Genomic DNA, 25448 nt, shown 5'->3' with positions numbered 1-25448 from the left:
ATGAGAGTCGTTATGGGCAATATCTCAGAACACTTAGATGGTTCAACCGGCTTAACGCTCCACCGCTGTATTCCTCTCCGTGCGAAACAGACGTGGTCCGAGCAGAAACGCGTGTTTCTCAGAGCCTTAACTTCTAGCCCACAGCTCACCGTGGAGCAGGACGCAGTGGATGTGTTCAGCCTACACCCAGCCTCAGCTGTTTGCCACGCCGCGCGCCTGGCCTCCTTCCGTCTCTCTGCTCTGCGGAAGCAGATGCGGAGGTGCAGAGATAACTCTTAACTTTGTTTTGACACTTTTGATTAAGGACCATTGAAGGAACACCTGTATGGCGGGAGGGAACAATGCGCCGAGCCCATAGAGAGATTGATTTTGTGCATTAGAGAAGCTGCCATTGTCTAAAGCCACGAGGTCCTTTGTTATGCTAACCAGCTGTGGAAGATTTCCAATTCAATTTCACCTGAACGCTGGTCAGCCACACGCTCCATTGTGTGGCGTCCCGTGGGCCCCCCACTCCCAGTCAGCCCCAACCCACCCACCGCCACAGCAGCCTTCCCCCTTCCGTCTCTCAAACTGCAATTTAGCCACTGAGGAGGGTGTGCTTGTATGAGAATAAGTTGGTGTGTGTGTGTGTGTGTGTGGAAAGGGTTGAGCAGAGGAGGGGGGGTGGGGGGGATGCTGTGTGGACTAGATTGACAGCCGGCTGGATCCTCTTGCCTCAATATACTCTACATCCTGTACTTGTGTGTGCAATGGGCCGCAGAGAGGATCACAGTGAAATGAGATGATATTAATTATCCTAATCCTGATGGCTCTCTCCGGACTTCTGCTTCCACTCGTCTGTCTCAGGAGAGGCCTTGAATGGTCAGACAGAGAAAATGTCAGAGAAATGAAATGAAAGACGATAAATTCAGCAGAGGATACTCCTAGACGAAAAAAAAAATCACAATGCGCTCAGTGACGTATAGTTTGCGTTTTCTTTCTTTTTCCTGTTTCAGTTTTGTGGCGGAATAATTGTCGACGCTCATCACAGCACTGACAGGATTATAAAACAAAGCTACAGATGTGCCAGTCGATCGGCCAAAGATCACAATTGTCCAATTTCCCCCTTGATTGGCTCTTCAAATATTTAAAAAGATAGATACTTTTTCTCCAATTCAATAAATATTTATAAACTTACATAGAACAAAGCTGTTGCCTTAAATGATTTAATTACTATACACCACCAGTGTTGAAGCATTAATTACAGGTTTCTATTAAGTTCTTAAAATTTGCATTCATAATAAAAAAAAAATCATCTTACAAATATTTATTTGAAGAGTAACCATAAAAAAATGAATATGTTACTAGAGATCACTGGGCAAAATCGAATCTAACATTTAAAGTATGTTTGCTATTAACTAACGCAAACATAGACAACTAATTTTATTTCTCAGCCACATGCTATCTATTTATCTTTTCTGTATGCATTAACCTGATGAAAGTCCTCAGTTATTAAATATTTTTGGCTGAGAGAAGGCAAGAAAATAATCCTTCTGATCCTAATTCACATGGCAGGAGATGAAAATGGGAAATGAGAGAATTAAACTCTGTTTTCAACCATCTTTGGTTTAGAGACACATCTGGAAATGGAGGACAGCACTGCTTCTTAAACACATGTACAAGATGTGCAAAACAAAGTTTAATAGCATTTCTTTAAGACAAATTAACACAGTGTACTATGCAAAACTGATTTATTGTGCTTAAAGTTCAAAAAGGTTGTGGTCCTTGATTTGGAAAGGTGTCCATGTCCAAGGTGTTCATGTCAAAACTTCTCTTGCACCAGGACTTGCACCTTCACCCAGATTTGATCAGTCAGGGATGATCAATGACTAATAATCTGACTTTTGATCTGTGTCATGCAGCTAATAAGTTCAAGTGAGTGTGATATTAGGCAAGTAACCAGAGATCTTCCTTTCTGACAGATTTCTGGCCTGTAAGTTTTTACCTTAGTTAAATATCTTCTATAATGTATCAAGGTTACTCAGTCATGATTAAACATAATAATTCTACTAAAGAAAAAACAGTTCCATAAACATCATTTTAACATAATGAAATTCAGTGATGACCCTTCTGAACAGTATTTATGGATTAGTTTAATTAAAATGAAGTAAAATTATGATCCTTCATAATCACTACTGGCTTTCATGCAAACAGAATAACACATGCCTGCTTGGAAAGGACCGCTCCTTCAGTGACAGACGGCTGCATCCTAAATGCACAAAGAAGCGTCACAGCAGATCCTTCCTCCCAGCAGCTGTACGGCCATAAACATCACTGCTCCCAGCAAATTCACTAAGTGTTTAACCCCAGTGGGTATTTTCATAGTTTTATTCATTTTAAATGATATTTCTGCTGTTATTGCACATAAATAAATAGTCTGTTGTCTTTATAATGCACAGAAACAAATGCTCATCCTGTGCGTTTTGTTTTGAACAGTGATCCTGATTTTTGATAACTGTACCGTAGTTTAATGTTGCAATCTTTTCTTTACTTTGTGATATATAATTATTAATCTTGTTCGTTTGTATTTCTCATATATTTGTGAAACAATTTTTGATCTTTGTGTGAACCTACAATACTGTAATGAAACTGTTGCACCAAAAATTCTCTACTGTGGGTCAATAAAGCATATTTCCATTTATATTCTTTTATTTTGACTAAAATAAGACTTTGCTGAGGCTAACTATACAGCTCAGAAGGTCAGCTGAAGAGAAGAGAAAGCATCAAAACAGTATCCAAAAATAAAAGTTTGAAATCCAAATCTGATTTAAGATTTTTCAAAGTTTAATGGAAAAATTCTATAAAGCATAAAAGGGGCATAGTGTTGTATTTATTTAATTTTGTTTTGAGTTTAAATTTACCACTTGATTAAAAGAATGCAGCATTTTTTTCATTTCAGACAAAAATCCAAATCAATTCAATTAAGTTTATTTGTGCAACACCAATTCACAAGAAATTTGTCTCAAAAAAGGATAGATTTAGTCCAATCATGCATATAGATTCCAAGTCAATTACATGCTTTCCGATTGACCCTAGTTATTTGACAAAGCAGTACAGTTTAGTATCTTACTTACATTGGTACAAAGTGACGACATAAAGATGAACTCCCACTGTAACAGTCGGACCTCAACAAAAAGTAAAAATCAGTATCAGCCAGAAAAAGCCTGATAAATGCACTTCTAATAACAACCCTCTTTTCCTTCATTCAGTCCCTGCGTTCATCTTTTTTGCTTAAAATTATTCAGCTATTTTTTTTATCAGCTTTGAACATACTTCTAGAAATATTCCCATTTTTATCTGCTTAAAAAAATTTAAATTGCTTATTTACATTAAGCTACATTATTTTGCTGGAGAGAAAAAAAAGAAAAAAACGCCTGAAAGCTGTTTTAATTGAACATCACTCAAAAAGAAAGCATGTGATAATTAAACTGGAGGCTCAGTGAATAGGTCTGTATTACACAGAGATTTGTATTAAGATCGAGACTCTGCAGTGATGAAAGAGTACAATGCTCAGCTGCAACCATTTGCTCTGCATGCAGTGAGAGAAACTTCTTAACTCACTCATTATGGCTGATGATTGTATTATTTTAGTGCCGTCACACTCCAGCAGCCTGGATTTGATAACGCGGTTCTCGGAGCTCGTATAGCTCTGAGAACTATAATGTGTAGTACACATCATAGTTAATGTGTAACTATGATGTGTAGTTAATAATGTGGTTTTTTTTTTCTTAATTTAAACATCATGAAAGAAGCAGTATGGCTTTGCTGAATGAAATTCGTAACTTAAAGCTGTTGGCTACGCTTTTCTTGAAAATCAATCAAACCAAGCATAAGCAGTTTGTCACGTAAACATGAACTTGTCATGGTCATCTTTTTTTTAATTTGTTTTTCAGTTTTGCTGTACATTGTTGTTTAATTGAGCAGAATATTGTAGGAGTTCTTTTATACATGTCTCTCTGTGTTTTCTCGTTAACTCGTTCTGTTTATTTGCATGTTTGAAATTCAAAAGGTGCTTGTATGTATTTTGTCTAAACCATTTGAGTCGCACGTGAGAAGACTGCAAGGATTTTTTGTTGGGAAAATCTGGTGACGACGGGGAAAAAAAAAAAAAAGTCATCCCACCCGAACCACCAGGCTGCAGACTGGTACCAGACAGTATGTGGGCTGGTACTGTCCAATGGAGTTAATAATAAACATGTGCAGTAATGGCCAAGATATCGACGAGCAGAATATGTAAGTGCTTTTACTTAAAAAAAATTTAATAAACAGATTGTTCTTCTGTAGGTATGCTTTAAAAGTAGAAAGATGAACAAAGGGAGCAGGAAGGACAAGCATGTGAGTCAACATGGATGAGAGAATGTGGGTCTGTCCTGTGGTAAGTTGTTTTTGTGAGTGTGTGGAGTTACCAATCATTTGGTTTTATAACAACTCCATAATAAGAAAGACTATATTGTATGGTGACGTAATATGTTCATAAGCAGGTGGCTTGGAAATCTACCGGTTAAATCCAAATCTCCTCCTGTCATGTCAAACACTTTCTTCTCAGGAAACCATTGGGCCGATAACACGTCTTGAACCCTGAATATATTCTTTTGACACCAGGAAGATTTCATGACTCCACTTTTGCAATTACCGATATAAAATTGAATTCATCCCAGGTCTATCAACCTTATTAATGACCTGAGACAATGAGATGAGCTGGAATGCAGGAGGCATTCAAGAACTTGTTAAGTTCATTTTATTGAAGTATTGATGTGTGTTTATTATCTGAGAATAAGACTGGTTGTGAATGTGTGAGAAGATGGTTGTTGCATGTTTCTTGGATAATTGCTTTATCCAAGAAACATGTGAGCCACGTAAAAAAAATAAATAGAAATTCAGCCATTCACTCAAAAGTAGAGAGAAAATCAAATACCCTATGCACCAACTATTTGCTACTCAACTCATGAATTCTACCTTAGAGCTACAAACTATATATTGATTAACAAAACAATTTTTTCTCATGCTAAAAAATGAAAGATTATCAGAAATCTGTTTGACTTTCAGGTATCAAAAGGAAGATTGTTTTCAAGGAAGAAAATGGAAGAAAAAAAAAGAAAAACCATCAACTTCAACCAAAACATGGACCTGTAAAGGTCCATGTTTATCCATATCCATATCTGGATAAATCCATATCTGTTTATCCAAAACAGATAACTGCTGTTTTGGATAAACAGCAGTTATCAAACCACTGATAAAAAAGAACAATCTAGACAAATCACTACTGCAGAATTACAGGCCGATCTCCAACCTCCCATTCATCAGCAAAGTTATTGAAAAAGCAGTTTTTAAACAATTAAATAACTTCTTAACAATAATGAATCGCTTTGACTCCTTCCAGTCTGGTTTTCGTGCTCACCACAGCACGGAGACGGCCCTTGTAAAAGTGTTCAATGACATCCATATAAACACAGACTGTGGGAGAACCACAGTGCTGGTTCTGTTGGACCTCAGTGCAGCTTTCGACACTGTTGACCATGACATTTTACTGAATCGACTGGAGAGTTGGGTCGGACTCTCTGGTCCAGTGCTCCACTGGTTTGAATCTTACATAAAGAACAGGAATTTCTTTGTTTCAATTGGAAACTTCTCATCAGAGAGGTCAAAGGTCACATGTGGGGTACCCCAAGGCTCAATCCTAGGACCCCTTCTTTTCAATATTTATATGCTCCCGCTGGCTCAGGTTATAGCAGGAAATAGGATTAGCTACCATAACTATGCGGATGATACACAGCTCTACATCACGATGTCACCTGGTGACTCTGAACCCATCCAATCACTGAACAGATGCTTAGATCAGATAAATGTGTGGATGGGCCAAAACTTTCTCCAGCTGAACAGAAACAAAACTGAAGTTATTATCTTTGGGCCTAAAGAGGAACGAACTAGAATCAATGCTCAGCTTCAGTTATTACAACTGAAAACCAGGGATCAGGCCCGAAACCTGGGAGTAGTGATGGACTCTGACTTGAACCTTCAGAGCCACATAAAGACAGTCACAAAGTCGGCCTTCTATCACCTGAAGAACATCTCCAGGATTAGAGGACTAATGTCTCAGCAGGATCTAGAGAAACTCATCCATGCGTTTATCTTTAGCCGTATTGATTACTGCAACAGCATCTTCACAGGTCTGACTAATAAATCAATCAAACAGCTGCAGCTGATCCAGAACGCTGCTGCTCGCGTTCTCACTAGAACCAGGAAGATAGAGCACATAACACCAGTTCTAAAGTCCCTACACTGGCTCCCTGTAGCTCAAAGAATAGACTTTAAAATACTGTTGTTAGTTTATAAATCACTGAACGGTTTAGCACCACAATACATTAAAGATCTGTTATTGCTGTACCAACCATCTAGACCCCTCAGATCTTCTGGTTCTGGTCTGCTCTGCATCCCCAGAACCAGAACCAAACGAGGAGAAGCAGCATTCAGTTTCTATGCACCACGGATTTGGAACAAACTTCCAGAAAACTGTAAAACAGCTGAAACACTGGGTGCCTTTAAATCTCAACTTAAAACCCACCTGTTTACAGTTGCTTATGGCAATTGATGCCTTCTATGTATTTGCGAGTGACTGGGAGTCATTGCGCGTATATAAAACCCTGTAAATTCTAGACTAACAGGTAACCAATTAATGCACAAAATCCGCGTAGGACAGCGAAAGTCCTAGCGCAAAATTTTTGCGAAACAGGCGGACGGAGCCTGGTGCTGCAAGGCTGGAGGCCTTGTCCTGTTAGGCTGTGATTTTATTATCTTTTTATTACTTTCTTTTTCTTTCTCACTGTTTAACCCTGTAAATTCTAGACTAACAGGTAACCAATTAATGCACAAAATCCGCGTAGGACAGCGAAAGTCCTAGCGCAAAATTTTCGCGAAACAGGCGGACGGAGCCTGGTGCTGCAAGGCTGGAGGCCTTGTCCTGTTAGGCTGTGATTTTATCTTTTCTTTTTATCTTTTTATTACTTTCTTTTTCTTTCTCACTGTTTAAAATTATGTAAAGCACTTTGAAATGCCTTGCTGCTGAAATGTGCTATACAAATAAAATTTGATTGATTGATTGATTGATTCACATCCCAATCGGATCTGCACTGGGAGAAATTGCCTTTTTTGGGTCCAATATGTGCTGTTTCGATTACTCACAGAACTAGTTCAATCCTCACAGATAAGCGTCTCCTTTACGCCCGTCTCTTTGGCTTAGAGACCCGTCTGGACACCGAGGAACGCACTGCATCTGCCAACCTACAGAGGTCACTTTGAGGCCGTGATTTTTTTCTGAATGAAGCAAGTTTCACTCAGAAATAAACCCACTTGGTGGAGAAGCTAACATTTATCCCAATCCCAATCCAATCCAGATTATTGATCCTTGTTCTATCTCAGTTGGGTCAGGGCTCTTTGGTGGAAAAAAAAAAAAACTTTCTGAGAGTAAAGTTTGGTAGGTAGAGTTGGGGCTAAAGTTTGCCAATTACAAAGTGTTTCTCATCTCTGACGTTGGGGAGCTTCATCTCAACTAAAACAAGGCTGACTGCTCAGGTTTGGTTTAGACAGTTAAACAATTTTAAATGTACAGCTTCTCCTTTCATTCAAGCAGCTTTACATTCAGAATTGTACCATAATAAACCATTAGCACTGAACCTTACGTTGACCTCTGAACCGTTTAAATAGAAAGGAAGTTAGATGACTTAACATTTTTGTCTGACATAAGAGGGTCGAAAGCAGCTGCAAATGGCTTTTAAATAAAAAAGAATGACAAAAACACATGTTGCTCTCTCTGAAAACATTATTTTGGAAATTTTAAAGAGATATTTTATTTTGATGAAACTAGATTTTATAATTTTGAATAAATCATAACGTCCATCTCAACCGCTGAAGTAGGCAGGGGGAGCATCGAGTCTCTGTAAAAGAAAGGTCAAAGTAAAGGTTAGCTCATGCTGCAGAGCCGACAACAGGAGTTCTTGTGCTACTGAATGTAGAATTTCTTCCAGTAATGACGCAGAGTGCTATTTGCACAGTTTATTTACCCACATTTGAAATTAATTGATTTGTCGTTTATCTGTGTGCTTGCATGCTTGTTTCCAATTCTGATAGTTCTTTGTTCCGTAATGTAGCACATCAACATAAACGGGGTGCACAGAAAGAGCCTAATCCTGGCCTGAAGTGGAGGTACTGTATATTTAGAGTGCTGCTGATTGTGATGGTTGTTATTATTGAATTTGAGTGACGATCACGCTCGTTTGATCACGAATCAATGCCTCGCTGGTGCGTCGCAATGAGCTCAAGGGAGGGGGAAATGCAGAGGTGTCCAAATTGTGTCATGGGGCATTTTGCATTCTTTGACGTGCTCTTGTTCTCTCTCTCTCTCTCTCTCCTGAGCTTGCCCTGTAGCCTGATGAGCCCCCTGCAGGCGCCGCACTTAGTCACACGCGCCCCGAAACTACGGCGGCAGACAAAGTGAAGTGAGGAGAATAGCTGTTTACCCCTTACGCTTGAGGTATTAGTGCCATCATAAAGTGGCACACCGCCCCCCAACCCTCACCCTTCAATAGGCTTGTGAAGTGTGAAGTATATTTTTGTTCTCGCATTTTTATACCAATTTTAATTCCACAGCTGCATATCTGAGAAGCAGGATTTCCTTGGTTGGCTTCCCAGATTTGTCTTTCTCCCCATCTTGCCACTTTCCCTCCCTTGTATCCTCTCTCATGTCTGCGTCTCCTTACCCCTACAATCCCTAACCTCTCTGTGTCTCTCTTCCCCCCCTGCAACCTCCCCCTCCTCCTCACCCCCTTTCCGTTGCCTGGGGGCTGATTATTTTAGTGGAAATACTGCCATCGTGTATCCGTGCCAGATCCTGCCAGCCCAAGCCTCTGCCACCCCGCCCCTCACTCCCCGCCCCCATACCCACATCCCTCCACTTAGAATAACCAATCTGATGATGTGACAGTTTCTTTCTCCCCATAGAAAATCTGCCTCTAACCCCCCTCCCACCCCCCATCTCTCTTGCATTTTGGATTCCAGCGTTGTTTGACATGTTATGGAAGGGTTTCAGCTTCCCACCTCCGCAATCCTTATTCTATCCCAGGGAAGCGGTTGGCATGGGAATCTAATACTTGGCAAAGAGGGCAAGGGAAGGAGGTGGAAAGGGGGGTGGGGTGGGGGGTGTTGTTTAAAAAAAAAAAATCTTTTCAAACACACTCTGTCTCTCTGTATGTTTTCCAAAAATATCCTCATTTCCCGCAATGCACTTCATTTAAACTTTGGTTTTGCTGTGAGTCTCATGCCTTGATGTTGCAGGACTTTATTTAAAGTTTACAAGAGCAAAACTGAACCGACATTAAAGGGTGCATTTCCGTTCTTGCGTGTTGTGTAGCTCTGCCAGTCGCCTTTGGTCATTAGGTCGATGGTCATCGGTTGCCGTGGAGCTAGCAGGAGAAATCAGGTCCAATTACAAAGCTTTGATGAGGGAGACATAAAAGCCTCTTTCTTTCTAACACCTAGAGAAACCTCGAGAGTCTGGAAACCCATCGGCTATAGGCTAATGAGGGCTACATCTCTCAGACCAATTGCCAATATTTAAGGGCTTTCAGTGGAACCAGGATGCATCTGGACAACAGATCATCTGGACTTTCTAAAAGTCAGCATTTTGATGCATGTAATTTAGAAATGACATTTACAAACCTTATATAACCAGATTAGAAAAGTAGAGAAAAACTATTCTGTACAACAAGACAAATTTGTGCAAAACAAGTTCTGGATGACATGACTTTAACTCACAGTTTAAAAAGAGCAAAAATTCAGCTAACCACAGCCAAAGAGTCCAAGTTGTATTTGATGACACACCACGTAAAACTTATCAGTTTATTCAGGCGGGGGTTTCATTACTGCAGCGTAATCTTTATCTGGATGTTTTAAAAACATCAAACAAATGTTTTAGTTTTCTGGTCACACTTTAATTTCTCTGGCATTTCATAACATTTCCAATGCCATGCCAAGCACAAGTTTACAAGGGACTTTTAGAAAGTAGTAGCCCCAAAGTATTACAGTTTCCCCTCCATGCTCAACAGTGCAGATGGTTTTCCACATGTTCATATGCTATAATTTGCTTTCAACCCACCTGGAGTGTTTGCTGCAGAAAAAATTCAATCAAAACAAACAGTTTATATGCAATGGTCTTAATGAGGATTTATTTTATAGATAAAACATGGGTCTTTGTCTCCTGGCAAAAATGATTAGACCTCAAAACCATATTTACACCCAATGGAATAACCAGTTACACATTAAAAGTTTGTAGAAATCTGGCCATTTAAAAAAATTTGACTAATTACAAAAAGCTTCAGTTATCGTCATTGTAACGGGACTGTTAGGGGTACCAATAATTGTGCCACTAGTGGTTTTGCCAAAATCAGTTATTTTTCATTGTGGCGGTTGAACAAATGCACCCAAATTAAGCCACTTGCTTCTGTCACTCACAAAAAGTGGTGGATGTCTCCCTCAGCCGAGTTGCTGCTTGATTTGAAACTTGCAAAGTCACACACATTGGCATTTCCTGCCACCTTCACAACACATCAACGAGTCTTCAGTTGTTTGAAGAAGACTGTGCACTCAAATTTTAGCTTATTTCAGGCTAATCCAACCACATTTGTACACATGGCGGGGGTTACCATTCGACCATCTTCATCCATTTGAACCAAGTTTGCACAACGAAGGGCCAATCACGCTCTTCTTCCACATTAAAAATGCTCCTATAACATTTCCCTCCCGGCAGCGACGTGATAGTGGTCATTAACCTAATTTTTTGTCATCATCTGTCATCAGCCTCATTGTGATTTAATCACATAGTTAGAGTTTGCCAATTATGATCAGCTCCTGTTGGTTTAAGGTATTTCAGGCGCAAGGTAAGCCTGGAAGAGGTTAATCAGCGCTTGCTTGTTACATTTCCTCGGTTAATGTATTGCCCAAAAGTGCTCTCTTTCTCTCCCTTCTGCCTCCGTCTGTCTGTTTTTCAGAATGGCTCAGCCTTGGTGGTGGGATCTGGCCGCCTACAGATAACTGCAGTCTTTGTGCGCGCCATTCTAAGCACATACATACTGTTCCATTCAGAGGGGGTTAGGCTATTTATTTGTCCATTCTGATCATTTACATGCATTTCCATCACACGTCTGTGAACTGATGTGCTTATTCAGTCACAAATCTGTGTGCCTTAACGCGGCACAATAATGGCAACAAAGGTGATAATACAAATATAATTAATCTAGCACCAATCAATCAGAGCTCGCAACCTGCCCGGTCTGCAAGCCGAGCCGTGCATGCGTTGCACTGCACTCCATATTAACATGTATAAGCGAGGAGATGAGTAAAGATAGCCCTGTCTGCGCCGAGCTGTTTATCAGAGCGCGGCTCCTCTCAGCATGCAGAGCAGCCGTGGCAGCTCCCAGTGTGAGGCTGAGCAGGCAGAGCTGTCATTGTTTAACGCCTCCCCTGATTAGTTTACTCTCGCCTGATTAGAAATTAATTAAAATGATGACACAGATCCCAGCAGAGGAGCAGCAGAACAGGAGGAGGAGGAGGTGGTGGTGGCTGAGGGGGCTGGGGCAGGAGGAGGAGGGTCGGTGGGTGGGTATTCACGGAGGGTGTGTGGGGAGGAAATGGGGGGGACGAGGTGAAAAGAGGGCCTGTGGTTTGTTGGTGATGTCCGTGGGGAATAGCTGAAAGTTAAGTCGGAGAGCTTTTAGTGTGCAGCAGGGAGGGGTTTGGTTTGTAGTATGTAGCAAGCGTGAGGGGGTAAGTGTTTTGGGGGCTAAGAGGAGGCGGGGTGGGGTTGGGGGGGGGGTTACGTGCTCTGGCTGGGGACAAACATGGCTTAATAAGTGACTCTTGTCGCAATCAGAACATCATTTCCTCATGCATTCTAATGAGCTGGATGTTGCAGAGGAGATCGGTTCACGCTCTAATTTATTCAATATTTTTGTGTATTCACCCTGTTTATTTAATAACAAGGACCGTGCACATTAATCAACATCTCAGCCATCATCACATCAGCGCAAATATTCCAGTGAGAGCCTCCCCCAGCCCCCACCTCCACCCCACACCCTGTGTCCGCCCGCCCGCCTGCCTGCCTGGATGGGCCATGTCGCTGCTTTCTCGGTACAAAATTGCAGGCAACATTGTCCCGCTGCTATCTCTCCCCCCCCCCTGCTTATTGCATCTGCAGACATGCAAGTCAGAACAAAGGCTTTGAGCGTTACGACGAGAGCCGATAACATCGTGGTTGTGCAAATATGAGTGCTGTAAACATTTGAGTGCGTCTCTGCGGCTTACACGTCACTCATGGGTGAGCCTGTAATTCTATCTGCCTACGATTCTCCCCTGAAGACCCACTTCTCCCACAGATGCTTGTTTTGTTGTGCAGTGCCTTTCGAAAGTGTTCAACCCTCCCTTTTTATTTATTAGTAATGTATTTTACATGTTGCAAGTGTGAATGTGTGTGTGCATGGTTGTGTGTCCCTGTGATGACCTGGTGACTGTCCAAGCCTCACCTCTCACCAAGGACCAGTGCCAGCCCCCTTTTGAAACTTTGCAAGGACAAGCAACGATGAATGGATAGAACACCTAATTGGTAAACAACAGTCCTCCATACAGTAAATTAATCACAACACGCATCCAGCTGAGGCCTGTTCTGTTAAGCCCTCAGAGATTTGAACATTATTGAACCAACAACAGCTTGAAGACAAGACATAGAGATGAGTTTTAAAAATTTCGTAGAGCACTTTGAATCCATCATCTGAAACGAAGAATGTTGCACAACTGTAAAGCTACCAAGCCTGCAGAGATTACCCAAACTATGGATCTGTGCACACCTGTTGGTCAACAAGCACCAGCCATACACATCCAAATCTGGCCTCTTTGTGGAAATAAGAATTATTCAAACTTTGGACTTAAAGTACCAAGTTGGTCTCAAGTCATTTGCTGATAAGAGCAGAAATATGGAGGGAGGCGATCTGGTCAGAAGAGGCTGAGTTGAATGTTTTGGCCTGTGTGTAATTCTGACGCGACATATCTGAGGTGAAACGTTATTGTGGCAGCATAGTGCTGTGAGGATGCTTTTCTTCAACAGAGATCAAGAAACCAATTTGATGTGTAGATGGACTGAGTTATTTATTGACAGAGTAATCACGTTAAAACCAACATAAGAACTTGTCGTTGGGCTGCTACATACTTGAGACTGGAGCAGAGACTCGAGATTCGAGAACAGCCCAGTCAAAGTCCAGAGCTGAATCAAATGAGAGTCTAACAGATGAAAACAGATGTTCACAGATGCTCCTCGTCTATTAGATTGTTTCGAGCTTGAACTATTTTGAAGAAAATGTTCATGATCTAGATCATATTTTACATCTAGACATTTATATTTGGTCAAAAAAGGCTTTACTTTCCCCTGGCTTTTTATGAGGTTATGTCATAGAGACACATATTATCCTTTTATTAACAAGCCTGGACTTTTACTGTTTCCTTTTTACGCTTCTACTTGTTGCTCTTTTTTTTTTTTTTACTCTGCCAGATTGTCAACACCTGTTTTCCACCACCATTACTTAGCACTCTTTCCCATTCCATTATATACCCAAAGAGGTGAAAATATACTACATATGTTTGTGTTAGGGGGCAGTGTTGTATGGAGTCTGGAGGGTTTCCCATAGCAATGAGGGCCTGCGGTTCTCCTGGTAACCTAATTGGCATGTGTTCCCCGGCAGGTCTCATTGTGGCCTCTCCTAATCACTGTCCCCAGCCCTAACAAGAGCGACCTACAGTATTGCGGTTCCACTAAAGGAGCACGTCTTTGTTGTTTTATTTCTCTCTTTCTTCCTCATGCCCGTCCTCATCCCCCTCGTCTGTACTGAGAAGGCCTGATTACCACAGCCGGACCCAGAAATACGTGTAGCTCCTCGCACACGCGCACACACACACACACACACAGACACACACGCGAGGTGTTTGCGAACGAGCCAACCGTTTTTTGTTGTTTTTTTTTTTCCCGCCCGCTGCTAAACCAGTTGGATTGCCGAGGCAGACTCCTGCCCAACCGAGCACGTAAACCCTAATTGGGAAATGCTTTAAATAATTTCTAATTAGTACAAGTGTGGTAATAATTGGCGGGGTAATCTGAGGATTAATTAGCCGTGTTTGTGTATGTGTGTGTGTGTGTATATGCGTGTGTTGGGGAGTGACTGTGAATGAGCGCGTGCGTGCGTGTGCTCGCTGTACGCATGCACGTGTAGGCGCGTGTGTGTCTGCGCTCGCATACACGCTCGCTCGGGTCTGGACGGGGCCTTTGAATAGACCCCAGGTTCTGCAGCTTGCTAATGGAATCCCGTCCACTCAAGGAGGTCTGTGGAGGAGGGAGACCAAGACAGAAGCACCTTTGTTGGCCAAGTTGTACCGTGGGTGGCCCCCCTGCCTTCAGACCCTCGTTTGTATCACGGTGGGCATTCACCCCCTCTCTTCTGACCCCAACCTTATTTAACAGCTAACCCAGCCTCTACATCTCCTTCACCTCGCCCAGTCGTCCCAGCTCCAGCCCCCACCACTCACCGCCCTGCACCACTCTCATCTTCTTTCTTTGGCTAAATGACACGTTTTATTTTCTTTGACCCAATATGCTCCCAAGCCCTGCTGCTGCTGCTCCCCCACTCTTCCTGTTTTTTTTTTATTTTTTACCTACTTGTATTTTTCTGCCAATCTCTTCTCTCCAGTCACGTTCAGCCTCTCCTGCCCTCCTGCGCATCTTCATCCCGCTTCCCATCTTCCTGTGGAGGAGAGAGGGTGAGGAAGTGCTGGGCTCTTGAGTTGTGTACTTCCACCTGGCCTGCTCTCTAATTACTGTGTACTTCTTTAGAGGAAAGATTTAGTGTGGGGTGGCGGGGGAAAAAAAAGGGAAATGAGGAACAAGAAGGCTGCAAGCACTTGTTGCTCCAAGTGAACGTCTCCAGCGAACTGGTGTCACGTTGGTAGAAGAACTTAAGCTTTTAGGCTTTCTGTGATTTTTTTTTCTTCCCTTTTTTCATAAAAGCTCACTTTGAGGAACATTTCATGCTCTGTGTCAATGCCACATTCACTTCCCCTTGTGTTGCATTAAGTCTCCACTCAGAAGTTTTGCTATTCACCTCCTGCACCCAGCGTGCATGTAACAAATTGTTTTCCCATTCACTCGCTGCCTTCCACGTTCTTTCTCTCTGTGTGACAGATGGCTCTTAATGCCACACAAATGGGAAGCACTAAGCAAGTAAACAAACAAGGTGGGATCAATATCCAGGGAGACTAATTGCACAATGTCCCAAACAATTTTGCCAAAGCCTGCTTTTAGTAATGTGTTGTTTTAAACCCTCGTCTGCCAGATAGAGAGTACGACTGGGCAGTCAGCATGAATCAACAAACCAGCATGAATCAAAATAAAAGGATATTGTTACTTCGTTATCCTGTTACAACAGAAACTTGAGTTAAAACTGCAGTTTAATGACTTAAATTATCTCTTAAATGTCAGCTTGCTTTATCAATACTAAAAATGTTTGATGCATGTTTAGTCCTGTTGAAAGCCCCACAGTGTCCAAGGTTCAACCGTACAGATGTTTATTTGGAGTCATTTTGTACAAAATCTGAGGTGTAAATTAGAAATATAACAAGGTTTCACGATATTGAAACATCTCAAGGAATACCAGCCAGTTGCAGTCATCGTGGCTTCGCCTGATGAAGTCGTAACAGGAGATGCTCCAGCTGCTCTCAAATCATTTGCTTGGCAGCATTTTGGGTTTCCATTAGAAACGACAAAGAGTGATAGACAAGACACAAACATTATGTAAGCACTGCGAGTAGTTTAGATGCTGAAGGAGGCAGATGCTAAAATGGCAGCTGGCTTGGGGTATATTGAGCTACAATCTATGAAAATGGAGAATATGGCCAGCATACTTTTGATCTTTGAAGTTTTCTCTAAAGTGTTTCTAAAATCTCGTCCTGCTTTATTCTTGTGAAATCAGTATTGTGCCTCGTCTCCCGAGTTTTATGTATCACTACACCCCTTGTAACATTCCTCCTTTGTTATTCAAACAAACCCTCGGCATACTGCTGCCACCACCATGCTTGACAGCTGGTACTGCTGCTCATCCAACCAGGGTCCTGACTTGAATTCGTCAGAGAATCTGTAGGGGGATGAAAAGATTAGGGCAACGGCAGCCAAAGATGACTTGTCCAAATCCCAAGGTAAATACGCAAATGATTGGCCAACAATTATATACAAGACGGACCCGTGTGATTGCTCTAATGTTTCGAGAACGGTGTAAATTATCGTCAACATGCTACTTTCAACATCCAATGATATTCCTTTTACACTCTGTATTATTTCTTGAGACATGCCCGATCATTTTCTGTCAGCAAAAAAAAAAAAAAGAAGCTTCCAGTCTGTGGAAGCATGTTGGTAAAAGATTAATTTAATGAATCATTTTGAATCTGAGTGTAGATTCATTCCACTGTAGACATCAGTACTGCTATTCCAACAGTTTCCAGTTCACAACAGGTTTGAGTCTGAGCGTTTCAGATCATTTTTATTGCTTTGAGAGTTTCAAATCGGGTCCGATTGTTGATCTTAATAACACATCAGATCTGGTTCTGAACTGGTTAAATCAGGTTGGCATTAATCTCTTACACCCTCAGGGGGTATAAATAAATTTAAACTTAACATTTTGGGCAAAACCTTTATGCGGAATAGTTTTTGAAAGATTAAAGCCTCTTTTAGCGGATAATAAAAAAATAAAAATAAATTTAAAGGCACGTGGAGCCTTTGTTTACAGAGCGAGCCGAGGTCACGTGGCAGCTGGACCCACCGGTGGGTCCGTCGGGTTCTAGGGGTGCAGTGGAATGGCCACAACCTCAAACATGTTAAAAATCTGTGGATTTTGCCTAAAAGCCGAGTTTACCTACAGAAATCCATCCATTTAAATGAGTTCCTCCAGCTTATCCACATAAATTCAAACTTGTGGACGTAACTCTACTTTTTATAAATCGGTGATGTTATTTACTGAATGATCTTTCCATTCTGAAAAAAAGAATGAGGCCTTAAAACTTAAGATGAAATTCACACCCTTTTGGAGAGTATAAATAAACATTGCACTACCCTGAATATTGCATGCATTTTGCTGAAGTTTATGAGAATTTCTCTCCATCTTTACCGTTCGAACACCAGGTTATCTTGTTATATCCTGCTGGTTGTTGTTTTCTTTTTGAGGCCGAGGACATACACTGATTTATCTAATGATTGTCAAAGGTGCTTAGCTCGTTGCGGCTATTCTAGTAGGCCAAGTGATTTGCAGAGGTTGTAGATTTATCAGAGTTAGGCAACCAACTCTCTTGTCACCATAAAGAGAAACGCATATGGGGAGGATGCTGGTTTTACATTGGGTTTCAAATCATCCCTGTTTCCTCAAGCCTAGCTTAGGTGCCTGGCTTTTCCTGTGACATTTACTAGGCTGGTACAAGGACATACCCTTCCTCCTCCCCTCTTCTTCACCCATTCCTCCCAGTTAATCAGACTGGTGTGAAAAGGACGCTGATAAGCCCATTGTCTGGGTGACAATGTCTTGGTGATAGGCCGTAGTGGCCAACTGGATGGTGCTCCGTCCATCCCTTCTCCGGCATCAACCCGTCGCATATTTCCTTGCGCCGAATCTCTCCCTCGCTCCTCGCCGCTATTATCAGTCCTCCTTTCTCCAACTCTTTGCCCGCTGTGCCTTCACCAGGTCCACTTCCCCGCCCCTCACACCTTTAAGCATCCCCCCAAGCTTCCCCTGCCTGACCCGTCTCTTCATTCCCTCTCTGCTCTCCCTGCTCTTCCCTCTTCTACAATGAGCACCGCAGAGCCACCAGAGGGAACTCATTAGTGCACTGCTCCCAGGTTAATTGGCTTCCTCAAAGAAAGGGACTGAAAAAGAAGAAATGAATGAGAAGAACACCCACTCTGTCCAGGGAAAAAAAAGGGAATCGACCTGCGTGTTTCTCATGCTGGCAGCTCCTCTAAACAGTGATGCAGCTGCTGTCAGGCCAGATGTGATCCTCTCCCACTGATTAGCGCCACAGCCCTGTTAGCGGCACATGTGGAAGGGGGCGAGGCCTTGGCCCCTATTGTCAAGTTTATCTACAGTGGAACTATGTAACAAATCTGTAAGGCGCCCCGCGTGACAGGTTCATATTTCTCTTTGCAGAGGGAAACGATAATATCAAGCTGAATAGAGCGTTATCTGATGGCTATCAGGGTAAATCTATATGGAGATGGCGAGTGTGGACTCGTGTGCATCCATGCGTCCTTGTCTGTAAACGGCCTACCAAAGTGTGCCTCAAGTTCCCCGAGGGCATGCGGCGGCCCTGGATGTCCCTAAAACGAAGAGGGAAATGACTCTTAAGGGAGTGTGTGATCGGAGTGGTGCTTATGATAATGCCAGGAGTGTGTGAGTAGAGTCTGGAGTGGAGGCCACTTTTTAATTATCCACATTGGCTTCTGTCACCTTGGGCAACCAGAAAAACGGCTTGAATGTGTCAAAGTGAGCTGAAAAGACATCTGATGGACATATTTTAGCTTATTCATGAGATTGTTTACGTGAATATTTTCAGTGCTGATGTTTTTCATCGTGAAATGTACAAAGTAGTGTTGGGGTGCGATAAAATATTTAATGGAGTTATTTGCAGGATCTGTAATTAATTATTCACAATTAATCGGAAACTATACGTCGACAAAATAAGCGACACTTTCAATTTGAAAACTATTTTTGCTGCCAAATCCCTGAATAGATATTAGAGCTCTGCAACAAATGCATGTATTGTTTTTAATCTCATATTTAGGTTATTCAACTGTGACATTATGCTTTTTTAGCTTTCAAGTGTTTCAGAAAGCCTTCGTCATTCATATCGCTTCTTTAGAAATGTGGACTGTGAACGCCAACAATGTTGGGGACGTCTGCGCTCGCTGCAACATGTTTAGCATTGAGGTAATATATTAGGCTTGAATAGTTTTAGAAATAGGATAACTCCTTTTTGCACAACTTGCAGATAGCAATAGTTGTTTTTTTTTTTTTTTACAGGGTCGCATCAGGTCGTTTTTTTGAACAAAAATAAACTCCCAGCATCCATCGCTGCTGTGCGTCAGATTTATGAGTATCAGAAACGTGTGAATACAAGGTTTCCCACCGGAAACTTTGGAAAAAAGGTATTATTTGTGATAGAATTTTTGATGCTTTAAAATCTACATAGTTAATCATCAAAATCAAAGAAGACCGACAGGTTTTCCCATTGGGTTGTATTTAGCTCCATACATTTGTCCATCACCTCTCACCAGCTTTCCTGTCCAGGCTAAAGGACAACCTTACCCACAGCAAGATGATGCCACCACCACCTTGGAGATTATGTGTTCAACATGATATGAAGTGTTAGTTTTCCACTATGCATGTGTTTTGTTTTGTTTTTTTAGTTAAAAAAATTCTATTTGGTGTCATGTAAGCAGAACATTGTCTTCCATCCAGAGCTGATGTGGATGACCATGTCTTTGTAAGTTTGCCTTTTTGTTCTGAGATGGTGGATTGAACAATGCACTGTTAGATCTTCATATTTGGAGTATTGTTCTATAAGTTTACTGCTTTAAACTCAGCTTTATCCCTGATTTGAGTCTACACCCCTTGGTCTTCATGATGCTGTTTTCACCAACGTTCTGACTCTCCAGACACTAAATAGCTACAGTGGGCCTTGAGTTTGACACATGGCATATCAATGTAGCTTTGGGGGGTAAGGAAGTCTGTCACATGTATTTTAAGATAGTTTAGATTAAATTAGGGCTGCACAGTGGCTCCACAGCAAGAAGTTTCTGTGTTTACATCCTGGACTTTTTCTTTCTGCATTCAGTTTACATTCTCTACTGAAGTGTGTTCAGTCTGGACAGTTTGGCTTCTTGCTCTGTGCATTTTGTCAGGGGGCTAAAGGGTTAAAATTGTCTCTATGTATCTGTGGGTGCTTGATTATTTTCTCACTACGATGCACCAGCGGTCTGTCCAGGCTGTATCCTTCATCTTACCCATTAGCCAAAGATGGGCACCAAACTTCCAATGGTCTTTTAAGTATAAACCAGATATAGAAAATCAATGGAAGATTGATTAGGATTTTACACTCATTTCATGACAGCCACACACACTTTGCAATTACCATAGCCTGACTAAGACATCTGACGTGAAAACAGCACTAACAGGGGTGCTTTGTGGTTTCTATTGCTGGTTTTCACAGGTGAGACGGGAACAGGATCGGCAGTACGCCGAGCCTCAGCCAGTGCAGGGATCATTTTCAGATGAGAGGGGTTGAGATTCTCTCCAGAATGCCTACCTAGCCGTATCGTGGGATTACAGGGACAGGAGTACGGGTAGCTGCAGCATTAGTCACAAAGCTCATCCCTTTTCTCTCCCGTCTTCGCTGCTCCTCTGGCTCTGCTTTGGCTGCGTTGGACATTACTACTTGTTAACCTGAACCACCAACAGCACGCGTGCACACAAACATATGCACATCACGCACGCACGCACGCACGCACACACACACGCACCCACACACACACCAACCTCCCTGCTTGTCTTTTCAGCAGGGAGAGAAAGCAAAAAGCAGACAGAGGAGGGGGGTTGCTGCATAGATTCACTGCCATTGTGTGTCAATCATTCTGTGTGTGTGTGTGTGTGTGTGCAAGAGGGAGAGAGAGAGAGAGAGACGAAGAGAGAGCTCTTGCCTCCAGTGATTAGCTCTGTCAATGCAGGGCTCTTGCTGCTTACAGAATAATACAGTAAGGCCTTGAGGAGCAGGAGGGAGAGAAGAGGAAGGCGGTATGCCTGTAGGCCTGCAGGCTCAGCGGTCAATGTTCTGTGTTATTGTGCATGAGTGTGTGTGTGTGTACCTATGGCTGTTGGAGAGAGTGGGCTTATGCATCGTTCTCATAGTGACGGCTGAGTTACTTGATGTTTGTCTGGCAATACCCTAAATAAAAGGTGATAGTAAACACAACCTGAGCTCATGAACTTGTCAGTTCACACACACACACACACACACACACACACGCAGACACACAGGAGTCGTGTTTCTTCATCCACTGGTCAGTAAGCCTACTCTTTGCCCTCTCTTCCTTTCTCTCTTTTCACACTGGCCTGCTTCTTCCTCACGCTAACACACACACACACACACACACGCACACGCGCATGCACACAAGCATCTTTTTGCTCATTTCTCAAGTGGGTGTGCAAGCGCAATCGCCTTGAGCTGCAGATGAACATGAAATAAACACAAACTCGGATGGTGACAGTTTCAAATCGGCTTTAGATCACTATGAAAGGTAAAGGATTTGGATGCTTTTTTCAGTCCTGAGGAGATAGGACGCAGTCTTGGAGGGGTGCCCACTCCTCTCAGCCTGTTGTGGGCCGGGTGTCTATCTTCTAATCTTCTAAAGCGCTGTTAACACCGTTTCCATGTAGCATGGCCTACATAGTTAGTTAGCACATGCCCATCTATGTAGGCCAAGATAAAAAGGCATCACTTTCAGAATGATGGAGGAAGATTTGTTGTAATTAATTTTTTTTTCTTCTGTTTCACTATCCAGAATTACCTCTGCTGCTTTCTCCCCCCCCACTACTTATCAGCACCTTTTTTTTTTAAATTAGGCATTCATAGTATAATCCCCTTTTTAAAAATTCATTAATCCATTTTTTTCATAAATCTTATAAGGAATAATTAAGTTCTCAAAAAGAAGATTTTACTCCTTTTCTACCTAATAACGTCATCTTATAGTAATAATAGTAATAATAATAATAATAATAATAATAATAGACAATTGAAATTTTATTGAGATTTAATCTGAATGTTTGACTGTCCAAATCATGATATTTTAAATATAAATATATATTTTTAAAAAGTCATATATTTATGCCACTTAATGCTTCCTCACAGTTTCCCTTCACACTACGTGAAGGACGAGGGGTGGAGAAATCAAATTAGATACTCTATTGAAATTGCTGCTCTTGTTATTCAGAGGCTGGTTTGGGTTCTTTTGTGTGGGTGTAATTATTCTCCACTATCAGGACGGTCCACGGGGTAATTAGTAACTTCTCACCAAATTCCTCTCTTCTTCGCCCCAGATTCTTATCACCTCAGCTGTGACATTTAAATATTTTTTTTTTGTTATTATAGCTTGACATTATTATTATTATTTTAATATATGGCTGTTGTTTATGACTTATTGCATTCTTAGTGGTTAGTGGTTCGGTTGTGGGGGGGTTAGGAGGGGGAGACCGCGAAATAGATGCGGGGTTTGCAGAAGTGCTGCGCGGAGCCAATCAGAGTAAAGTTAAGCAGATATTTAGTTGGCTGGATTTAACGAGGAGCCGATGGTGAGTAGATGTTGTTCAGTCCGCAGTAGAGGGTCCATGACGCGGCAGCAGGAGCTGCTGCACGTCTCCGTGGGTTGTTTTTCTTTACTACTTCACAGTTTCTCTATCACAAACCACCATTACATATATAAGACATTTTTAGTTTTTTTATTTTTTTTTAACACGGGGAAAATCTATTAATAGCAATATAAGGTATTGATAGTGGCAGAAAAGTGCGATTTAAAAAGAAGCTGAAGATGCATATATATATATTTCTTTTTACTAAGTGGCCACTGTTTACTGATATTTAATTGCTGAAAATCGAGCCATGCTGCTGATTGTTGCACAGCATGACGCAATGCTGTTTCTACAAGTATTTATTTTTATTTTGGGTCCCTCCGTTGTTTTCAAGGGCGTTTTTTAATCTTAAAGCTCTGCGGAGTGAGGACTAATAATGGCTCTGTGTTTTGATTAGGCATGTAATTTCCAAGAAGCGGAAAAAAATAAAAAACTTTCTGATCATGCGAGGCATTCTTTATTAGGTTTTTTTGGTGCAAGTAATTCAGATGTTTTTTTCTCTTCTCTCTCTTTTTTTTGTGAAAAAAACAAAACAAAACAAAAGTGTTTTATTGCTTTCAGCTGCTTGAGTTCATCTTGCTCGTTTGTGCCACCTGTAGGCCGTGACCTTTCGTGAAGATGATGCGCTTCATAAAAATGACTGAAATGTTTCCAGCATCAAATATGAAATAAATTTTCTGAAAAAAAAAAAAAAAAAAAAAAAAAGAAAATGTCTTGTTGAAGTATTAGGAAACCAAACAGATTAATCCTTGAGTCAAGTCTGTAAAAATAATAATAATAATAATAATAATAATAATAATAATAAAATACAGAGGAAACAAAATACCAGCAGGTGAGGGAGGTGCAACAGGTGATGCAGATCTGAACTCATATGAGATGATTTTAAAGATGCTATCTGGTGGTGTGTGTTTTTCACCTGCAAATTTAATCCAGCGACGAATATTATACAGTGTAATGAAATTAATTCATGATCTAATAAAACACAATTTGATTTAAAGGTGATTTAACAAACAAAACTTTGCTGACTGTTTTGTGTGTATTTCTGTTGATGACATCACAAGAGGCACAAGAACAGGAAATCGGCTGATCAGGTGGGGACTTTTGACAGGTTTTGAGATAAATTTTAAGCAAACTTGACTTTCTTAATCTGCTGCTTTTATAAATCCTTCTGTTGGTGAACATTGCCGAAATTCTTGCAGTCTTCCTAAACATTGTGCTACAGATGTTCAGCACAACTTAAGAATTTAAGAAAAAAAAAAAACCACCACAAAAAAAAAGGAATAAATTGGGGGGGAAAGAAAATTACAAATAAATGCATTCCAATAAAGCATCAGCAGTGAGTTTATGCTTTTTGTGATGTCATTACAGTCCATGGAAAATAGTTTTTTTTTTAGAGAGTAGATTGTATGCTGATTCTGACTATTACGTGTTTTATATCCGATGGATTGCATCTAAGGGGAGTTTGACTGATTTCACAGAAAAGTCTGCCTGGTGGCGTTAAGATGATCATGGATGGAAGGAGTTTGGCATGCGTGCGTGCGTGTTTGTGCGTTTCTTTTATTTCTGAAAATAGCAGCTGAAGCTGTTTGTGTCTCGACACAGCTCCAAACAAGCAGTGATAATGTGCGATTTTTAGTAGAGGAAAAGAAAGAAAGTGCTGGGTACGGTTGGTGGGGAAGAGAATAAGGGTGGGGGTGTTTTCTAATCAGAGTCACTGTCGTTTTGTTGTCACCTGCTTCCAGACAGACAAAGTGGCATTTCCTGACTGTTCCCATCCCCGTCTGAGTTATCTGACACCCCCCTAAAAAATACGGCTACCGGGGAAGCAGGGGAGACGAGGCACCGCAGCCTTATCCCGGTAAGGAGATGGCTTCTTATCAGATCAGGCTAGGAAGTTTATTTTATGGACTAAATCTGGATAGAGGGGATAAAGAAATGACACATCCCTTGCGGACACAAAGGGAGAAGGAGATTAGTCCTCCAGCAGCATATATGGCTTTAGTTCAACCTGACAGGCAGCGGATTGAAAGGTCATGAAATAATAATCCCCCTATTCTTCCGCTCTAATCCTACGAGGGTGTGTTTCACTATGGGAACGTATATAGGCAGAGGCTATGTGCTGCAGGGTGGATGTTCATTTTGTGTTGTCACTGTATTTAGATAGACATCCAACACTGATTTAAATTAATTAGACTAATTATGACTGAAGAGGGTTTTTTTTTTTCTCGTGATGAATGTCAGCGCCTGCGCGACTGTCTCTGATGTTAGGGTGGAAGGCTTTATGTCATTCATGTCTGCACATGTGCTGGAGGTTATTTTTTGTGCTTTTTTTATTTTTCATGTTGCACAGATTGGTTGGATGTTAAAGGGACATTACAAAAATGTTGTTTCATCACCAATGACTCTTCCCTGGGCATGAGATTTTCATGATATAACTTTGAGTAAAAATACCTTTGTTTTTTTGTTTTGTTGTTGTTTTTAACAATGGTTTTGCAAAACCACAGATCTCTAGATCTAATATTGCTTTATTTAAAACAGAAACATTACAATTATTCTTGCAATTATAGTTACATTTATGACACATACAGATACATCTTGATTTAATTAGATTATGTTTGAGCAGATAAAGCTCATAAATTAAAGTCCTTACACACAGAGTAATCAAATTCAAATATTTCATCCAGTTAATTCTGCTGGCAATGACATAACATGAAAATGGCACACGAAAACCAAATTTTCCCTTCCTAAAATTTTAAAATCTATGTTACATGAAACTAAATAATTAGTTTTGATTCAGAAAAGTCAGCCTTTCGAAAACTATGTCTATTTTGCGCAGTGTGTTTATTTGGTTCAGGCTCCTTTTGTTTGTGAAACCCAGTGGAT

The 25448-nt window shown here is 41.3% G+C and overlaps 1 pseudogene; it reads left to right on the top strand.

The window, feature by feature from the left end:
• LOC148160856 (uncharacterized) lies at positions 1–25448 on the top strand (annotated as a pseudogene).

This window comes from Poecilia mexicana, unplaced genomic scaffold (assembly GCF_051168715.1).
Source record: "Poecilia mexicana isolate PSO_F unplaced genomic scaffold, ASM5116871v1 scaffold_2, whole genome shotgun sequence".
Classification (NCBI taxonomy): domain Eukaryota; kingdom Metazoa; phylum Chordata; class Actinopteri; order Cyprinodontiformes; family Poeciliidae; genus Poecilia; species Poecilia mexicana.
The sequence above is the reverse complement of the archived record's forward strand: the minus strand, read 5'-3'. Positions and strand labels throughout refer to the sequence as shown.